Here is a 7,073-nt window from a genome sequence, read left to right as displayed (position 1 = left end):
GTCTCGTGATCTCTGTGGCTCATGTATGGTGCCCTGTGGTCTCCGTCACCCCCGCTGCCCCCGCCGACGCGGCTGCTGGCAAGTGCTCAGATGTGTCTCCTTGCCTGGGTTTTCCCTCTCTGGCCTAACTCTCTGTCCTGTGATTGCACACTTGGTGTGATTCTCTGGCTTAGGACTGTTCACTGGAACTCTAAAACTACTTTCTATGTGAGAGCTTCTTCAGATTCCAGCTTTTCCTCCGCCATCTTCCTGGAACTCTATATTATCACCTTTTATTGTATACATTTTAGTGCTTTCGAAGTGAATTGTAACTTCATAGGTTTTCAAAGCCTAATTTTCACAAACTTGCATTTCTTCAAATAGAAATGCTGTAAATTTTAGAACAGACATTTAAATAGATATAAAATTCAGTTACCGGAATTTGCCCAGCATATATCCTCTATAGTGTGTCTTTTCAAAATTTGTTTTTGGGGATCATTTCCAGGGTCTCACACATACTATTCAAGTTCACTGTCAATTAACTACATTCTCTGTCCAAAAAAGTTTTTTACTTCTGTTTAATACATTCATAGAAGTGTAATGCCTGGATCCTATACAATTCTCTTTCACCTTTTGAAGACTTTAAAACTTGTTTGCTAAAATGATTGCAATATTTTACAAATTGATCTCTATGAGAAGTATATCAATTTCTCCACAAATGCATTATTATATTTTGCGTCCTCTTTTTATATTATGGTCATACTAGTGAGTTTTCTTTTTATTATTTCTTAGACACTAAAGAGGAGCTTATTTCATACACTCCTCCTATTGACTATTAATTTACATATGTTATTTAAAGAAATATCCTATTCAGGAAAAAATTTATATAGAATTAGAAGATATAAAAATACTTAAGTTTCAGAATCATTGTAGCATTAACATTAGAGCAGTAACAAATGTGTGCCCTCTATTAGATATGTTTTCATTTCTGTTATAGTGTCCCTTCAATTTTGAAAGGTTATCACTGATATAATCCAGTTCTTGCTTTTCTTTAGCTACTAATGTTTTCCATGTCAAATTTTTAGAAACCTTTACTGATCAATGTCATGAATTTTTACATTTATGTTTTATAGGTTTTTAAATCTCACATTTAATTTGATAATCATTCTTTATAAGGTTTGAGATAGGCCAGGTGCCGGTGGCTCATGCCTGTAATCCCAGCTACTCAGGAGGCTGAGATCTGAGGATCGTGGTTTAAAGCCAGCCCGGGCAGGAAAGTCCATGAGACACTTATCTCCAATAAACCACTACAAAACCGGAAGTTTTGCTGTTGCTCAAGCGGTAGAGTGCTCACCTTGAGCTGAAGAGCACATGGATAGCGCAAAAGCCAAGAGTTCAAACCCCATGACAGACATACAAACAAACAAACAAAGGATTGAGGCAGTAGTCTAAGATCATTCTTTAAATCTAGCGAGGCAATAGTGCCAATACAACCATTTAAGATTCTGTTTTTATTTCATAAAATTATAGCATTCTTTTCAAAATCTGTGGACCATAAAACTAAGAATTTATTTTGGATAAATCTGTTACCTTATTCTATGTGTCTGTTCTTATAGTTGAACTATGTTGTCTTCACTACTAACCATGGTAATACTATTCAAATTTGTATGAAGGCTCAAGCTACACCATTTTACAAGATTGCTCTGACTGACTTGTATTCCTTGAATTTACATACGAGATTATTGAGCAGGTGGACCAATACTCTACAGAGATATCTAAATATTTGATAGTCACTTATATTTCACACCTTGTGAAAATACAAACCCCTGATATTATATATAGAAAATGTCTTTAGAGACTGCTCAATGTAACTAAAATTAATTTAGGAATAAGATAAGATTTAGATAACATTACAGCATAATAAAGCTGAATGATAACGACTTGAGCTGTACTGCAGAAGAGAGTGAGAGGAGGAAGAATGGTGGACCACATAGGAGCTGTATGTCATTGGTATTGTTTCAAAAAACAGAAAGACTTCAGAGAAGACAAGGAGAAAAATAAAGTGTCCTGAATCTAGTTTCTTTTTAATCCACCTGATAGTTTGGACTGAAAGTCAGATAACATGGGAAAAATAAAATAGAAAATAAAGCATTGTATAGAGCTGTTACAATGTTAAGATATTGTAATAGGAATATAATTTATTTCCAAAGAAATAAGAGAAAGAATAAAAATAACAATTGCTAACGTGGATAGAAGATGGATCACATTTTATCATATATAATTTTGAAAAAATACACTAGGAATGAAAATTTAAAAGTCATAATTTAAATACAATTTATATTATAACTAAACAGTATAGCTCAGTGGTAAAACATTGGCCTAACATATGTGAAGCAATTGTGTGATCTCCCAAGCATTGCAAAGTAAACACAAAGCACACACACACAAAACCCACATAAACACACACACACATACCACATACACACATTTGGAATATTGTTATTATCATATTAAACAGAGGAAATTATCACAAATAGTAAAAGTATTTTAATATATGAAATCATAATATTGCTCATACTATTTAAAAGTTTAGTAGAAATAAAATAGTCACAAGATACTTGGATTCTTATAGATTGAGTAAATTGAAAATTAAGAAATAAAAGACATGAGAATTTTACAAACAAGTTTTAAATAATACACATTTTGAAACATGTGTCCTTTTAGTTTGACAAAAGATTGATGTTACTGGTGTTTTAACTCAAGATTTAGAAGATGATAACCAAGTGCTCTATATCTTGCTAGGGATGCTATATATCTAATCATTTCACTCTGGAAATTTTATGATAAGGTCTCATAATTTCTCCATCTCTCCCGAATTACAAACCCTATTTACACTTCTCACCATTGTTAGAAAATGGAAACCACAAGTTCCTATGCCCAGCTCAAACATTTTTTTTTTTAATTCAAGTACAAATATTTCTAAAAACTGACCAGGTAATAAATCCTTTTTAAATAAAGTATGTGTTTCTTGAAAATCAGTATTTGTTACATGGACAAATATGTTTAGGACTATAACAAAATAAATGTATTTAAATTCACCAACCATATAAAATTTAAGAAAATAATTTTTTACATATTCACATGTTAACTATTTTGAAAGCAAAATATATGTCTGAATAATTTACATGTGTTAAAATTATGCAAAACTAACTTAACTAATCCTACAACTCTGAAAAAAGAATTACCCTAAAGAAACAAAACAAAATAAGTTCAAAATTTGATATTTAGATAATAAAGTGTACTCTTTAGTTGACTTAAGGAATTGTAAACCCTCTGTATATCAATTTTATAATAAAAAATGCAAGAACAAAGAAAGAAAATACCCATTGGTCAATAACAACAGGAAAAACATCAGTAGGTTTTTTGTGTTCAAAAAAATCAATGGAACAGATAACAATGTTCCTTCCATAATAAATGTACTCATTACCTTACTTAAGTAACTGTATCCCCTCTGTACATTACCTTTACCATAAAATTAAATTGAAATTAAAAGTAAACTAAATAATATACCAATTAAGAATTTGTAGAGAGCTAGGAAGGTGGCTCAGTGGTAGAGTGCTTGCTTTGCATGCTTGCGGCCCTGGGTTCGATTCCTCAGCATCACATAAACAGAAAAAAAAAGCCGGAAGTGGCGCTGTGGCTCAAGTGGTAGAGTGCTAGCCTTGAGCTAGCCTTGAGGGACAGCGATCAGGCCCAGAGTTCAGGTTCCAGGACCAGAACCCCCCCCCAAAAAAACAGAATTACCCGAAGCCATTGGTTAAAAACTTTTTAGAAAACTGCCCTAAGTACCCAAGTAATATAATTTGATGATACTATTTATATACTTCAACTTCAGCAGAGAAGTGAAAAGTTTAAAAACTGTTACAAAGTAAAGTAATAAATCAGAATATATTACTATTAATAATAATCACAAGATGAATTTATAGTGGTAGTCAAATATATAAGAAATGAGGCAATTTGCCATTTGTTTGCACTTAATAAGTGAGAAAGAATTTTCTAGGTCGTTTTAAATATATAATAAGTTTAATGAAGAAACTATTCTGTCATATCATAAGATAATCAGATGAAGCTGATATTAGAAAAAAGAGCAGATTGTACTAAGTTCTGTATGTTAATGTACATACTTATTTTTGTTGTGGGAAATTGTGTTCAATTTGGGGTATTGTTTTTGTTAGACTGGTTAATTTTAGGATAGGGGTTCCCTTTCCACAACAACAAGCACCTGATCTGTCTTTTTAACCTTCTCATTACTGACGGCATAAGAGTTGCACACCAACTTGTCTAGATTCCTACCTTGGCCGGCCTGTATTCTGCAGCCCTTCCAATCTTAACCTGTAAATAGTGCAGGATGGTGGAAATAATACAATGCACCCAGGTATAGATTGAGAAGGAAGTCCACTAAACTTTTGGCCTGGGCTCTGTTCTCAAGCCTCCTCAATAGTTAAAGAGTTCAGATGGAAGCCCCTAGTGCCAAGCAGTAAGAGTATTGTTTAAAGAAACTAGACATATATATGACTTAGGCATGTGAACAACTCAGGACAAGAATAAAAGAGCAGTAAAGCATAGAGGACAGGCCCAATTTTAACTAGCTACTTAGAGGCTGGAGAAGCTTAGCTAGCAACTCAGGAGGCTGAGATATGAAGACCACTATTCAAAGCCAGTCCAATCATGAAAATAAATGCGATTATCTCCAAAAAAACAGAAGTGGAACAATGGCTCAAGTGTTAAACCACTATCCTTGGTCACAGAAGCTTCGGGAGAGTGCCCAGGCACTATCAAGCTTCAGGAATGATGAATGAATGAATGAGCGCTTGCACATGCCCGTGTGTATATATGTGTGCCTGTGTACACACACACCCACACACACACACACTCTCTACACACTCTCTCTCACACACACGCGCCAATGAGTATTTCGATGCAAAGTTCTTTTTTCACCTTGCTGTAATCTATTTCCCAGTATTAGTTTACAAATTAACAAAATCAGCTAAGCACCTATTTACATACAACTCATCTTGTTTCTCTAAAGTCAACTCTCTTTTTGGAAGCACGCTTTTATTTGATCCAAATGTAAATTATTCAGAAGGTCGATTCATGTCCCTCAATTCTGTAGAATTAGATGATTGTTTAGCTTCCTCCAAGCAATATAATTTTGTGAAATCCTGCATCAAGCAACGTATTTCTTTCACTAGAAGGAAAGCCTCTGTCAAACAATTAATAATAGGTTTTTCTTCTCCTTGCTATCATCTGTAGTTTTATTATCTTCATATATTTCATGATCTGTCTGTGTATGACAAAGACTGCTGTGAAAATAAAAAGAACCTTTGCAGCAGTTATCATTTATATACCATTCATAGATATGAAGGTATTTAAATACTACTGAAATTGCTATGGAATGAATCATGTTCACATTGACTATCATGAAAAATAAGAATTGGTTTCTCAGAACTTTAGGTAAGAACTTGATTGAAAGAAACAAAAGAAAAAGTGAGAAACAACTCAACACATACATTCAAATGAAACAAAACAACCCAAGAAAACAAATTTATTCAGTACTCAAGAACCTGCAGGAAATGCAAAGACTTAAAAAAACATCAGCTATGACAAGCTTATGACAATCCTGACTACATGGGAGTCTACTCTTGTGAGGACAGAGGTTAAAGCCCAGACTGGACAGAAAGATATGTACACAATGCCATGCATCTGTTATTCTAAATTCCAGGACGAATAACATAACATGGAATGAGCCAAAGATCATACACAAGTATCTGAAAAATAATCAGGATAATTTAGGGCTGGAGACATTACAAAGTGGTAAGAACACCCATTTAGGGGGCACAAGACACTCAATTCAAACTCTAATATTATGGGTGTTAAAGTAAAAAGCTATGATTTTAAATAATTGGAATGATTGTAACATTTGAGTATGTGAGTGGAAAAATGCATGAGAGAGATAGAATGAACCCATGGTGCAATGCTTTCAACTTAAGCGAAAATGTTTTGTGGTACTTCAGACAAAACAGAGTTACCTTGCAAATGAGCATGGTTGTGCATTTGAGTGATGGAAATACTTTACTTACACAGGTGTAAATTACATAGATTTTATTTGGGTAGGTTGTATTTCTTGAATTAAGAGCCTGGATGATGTCCCTGAAATTTTTCTCTCAAGGCTACCACTCTACTACTTTGAGCCACAGTTCCAATTCTGATTTTCTTTCGTTGTTTGGTGATAAGAGGCTCATGACATTCCTGCCCAGGATGGCTTCAAACCATGATTGTCAGATCTCAGTCTCCCGAGCAAACAGGATGCCAGGCAATAGCCGCCGATAGTTTTAATAATTTAGTAAATTGTACAGTTACTGAAGTTATTCATTATCAGAATAACCTGTGTAATATATGCATGTATGTATATATCAATGCATATGGATAGAAATATTTTAACATATTTTTGTATCTACAGTAGATTTATGAAATCATCCATTATAAAATAAAATGGAAACAAAAGTTAATAAGGAGCAGAAATTATCACGTTTCTTGTTGTTGAATGGAATACGAATTGTGAGAATCAGTTTGGGCAAACCATCTCTACGTTAACAAAATGGATACGAGGTGTTATTTCCATTCCAAATATTTGCCCAAATTGTGCAACCTCACACATGAGTGTCAAAATCAAACCACACTTTTTGCCTTTGATTTTAACTCACTTGTTATAATTTACGGGTTATTTGAAGTAATCAAATAAAGATTAAAATAATATTATGTGAGGCTATGAATTAGAGCTGAAAATGATTTTAAATGTGATAGTACCTAATTAAATTACATACTTCTTACTTTTACTCTATCATGTCCCTCATTTCCACACTAGGAAAGTATATAGAAGGTTCTCACTAAATTATATGTACATTTATGAAATAATGTATTGAAAGAATATGGGCACAGTGTGGTTTTAGCTTATTGAGACCTGTAGGAGGAATTGTGTTTCTGAAGACTTCCAATACATTGTCATGAAGATGAAGGGAAGGATGTGCTTATTC

Source organism: Dipodomys spectabilis, unplaced genomic scaffold (genome assembly GCF_019054845.1).
Source record: "Dipodomys spectabilis isolate Male_0828 unplaced genomic scaffold, ASM1905484v1 ptg000536l, whole genome shotgun sequence".
NCBI lineage: Eukaryota > Metazoa > Chordata > Mammalia > Rodentia > Heteromyidae > Dipodomys > Dipodomys spectabilis.
This window is presented reverse-complemented; position numbering follows the sequence as displayed.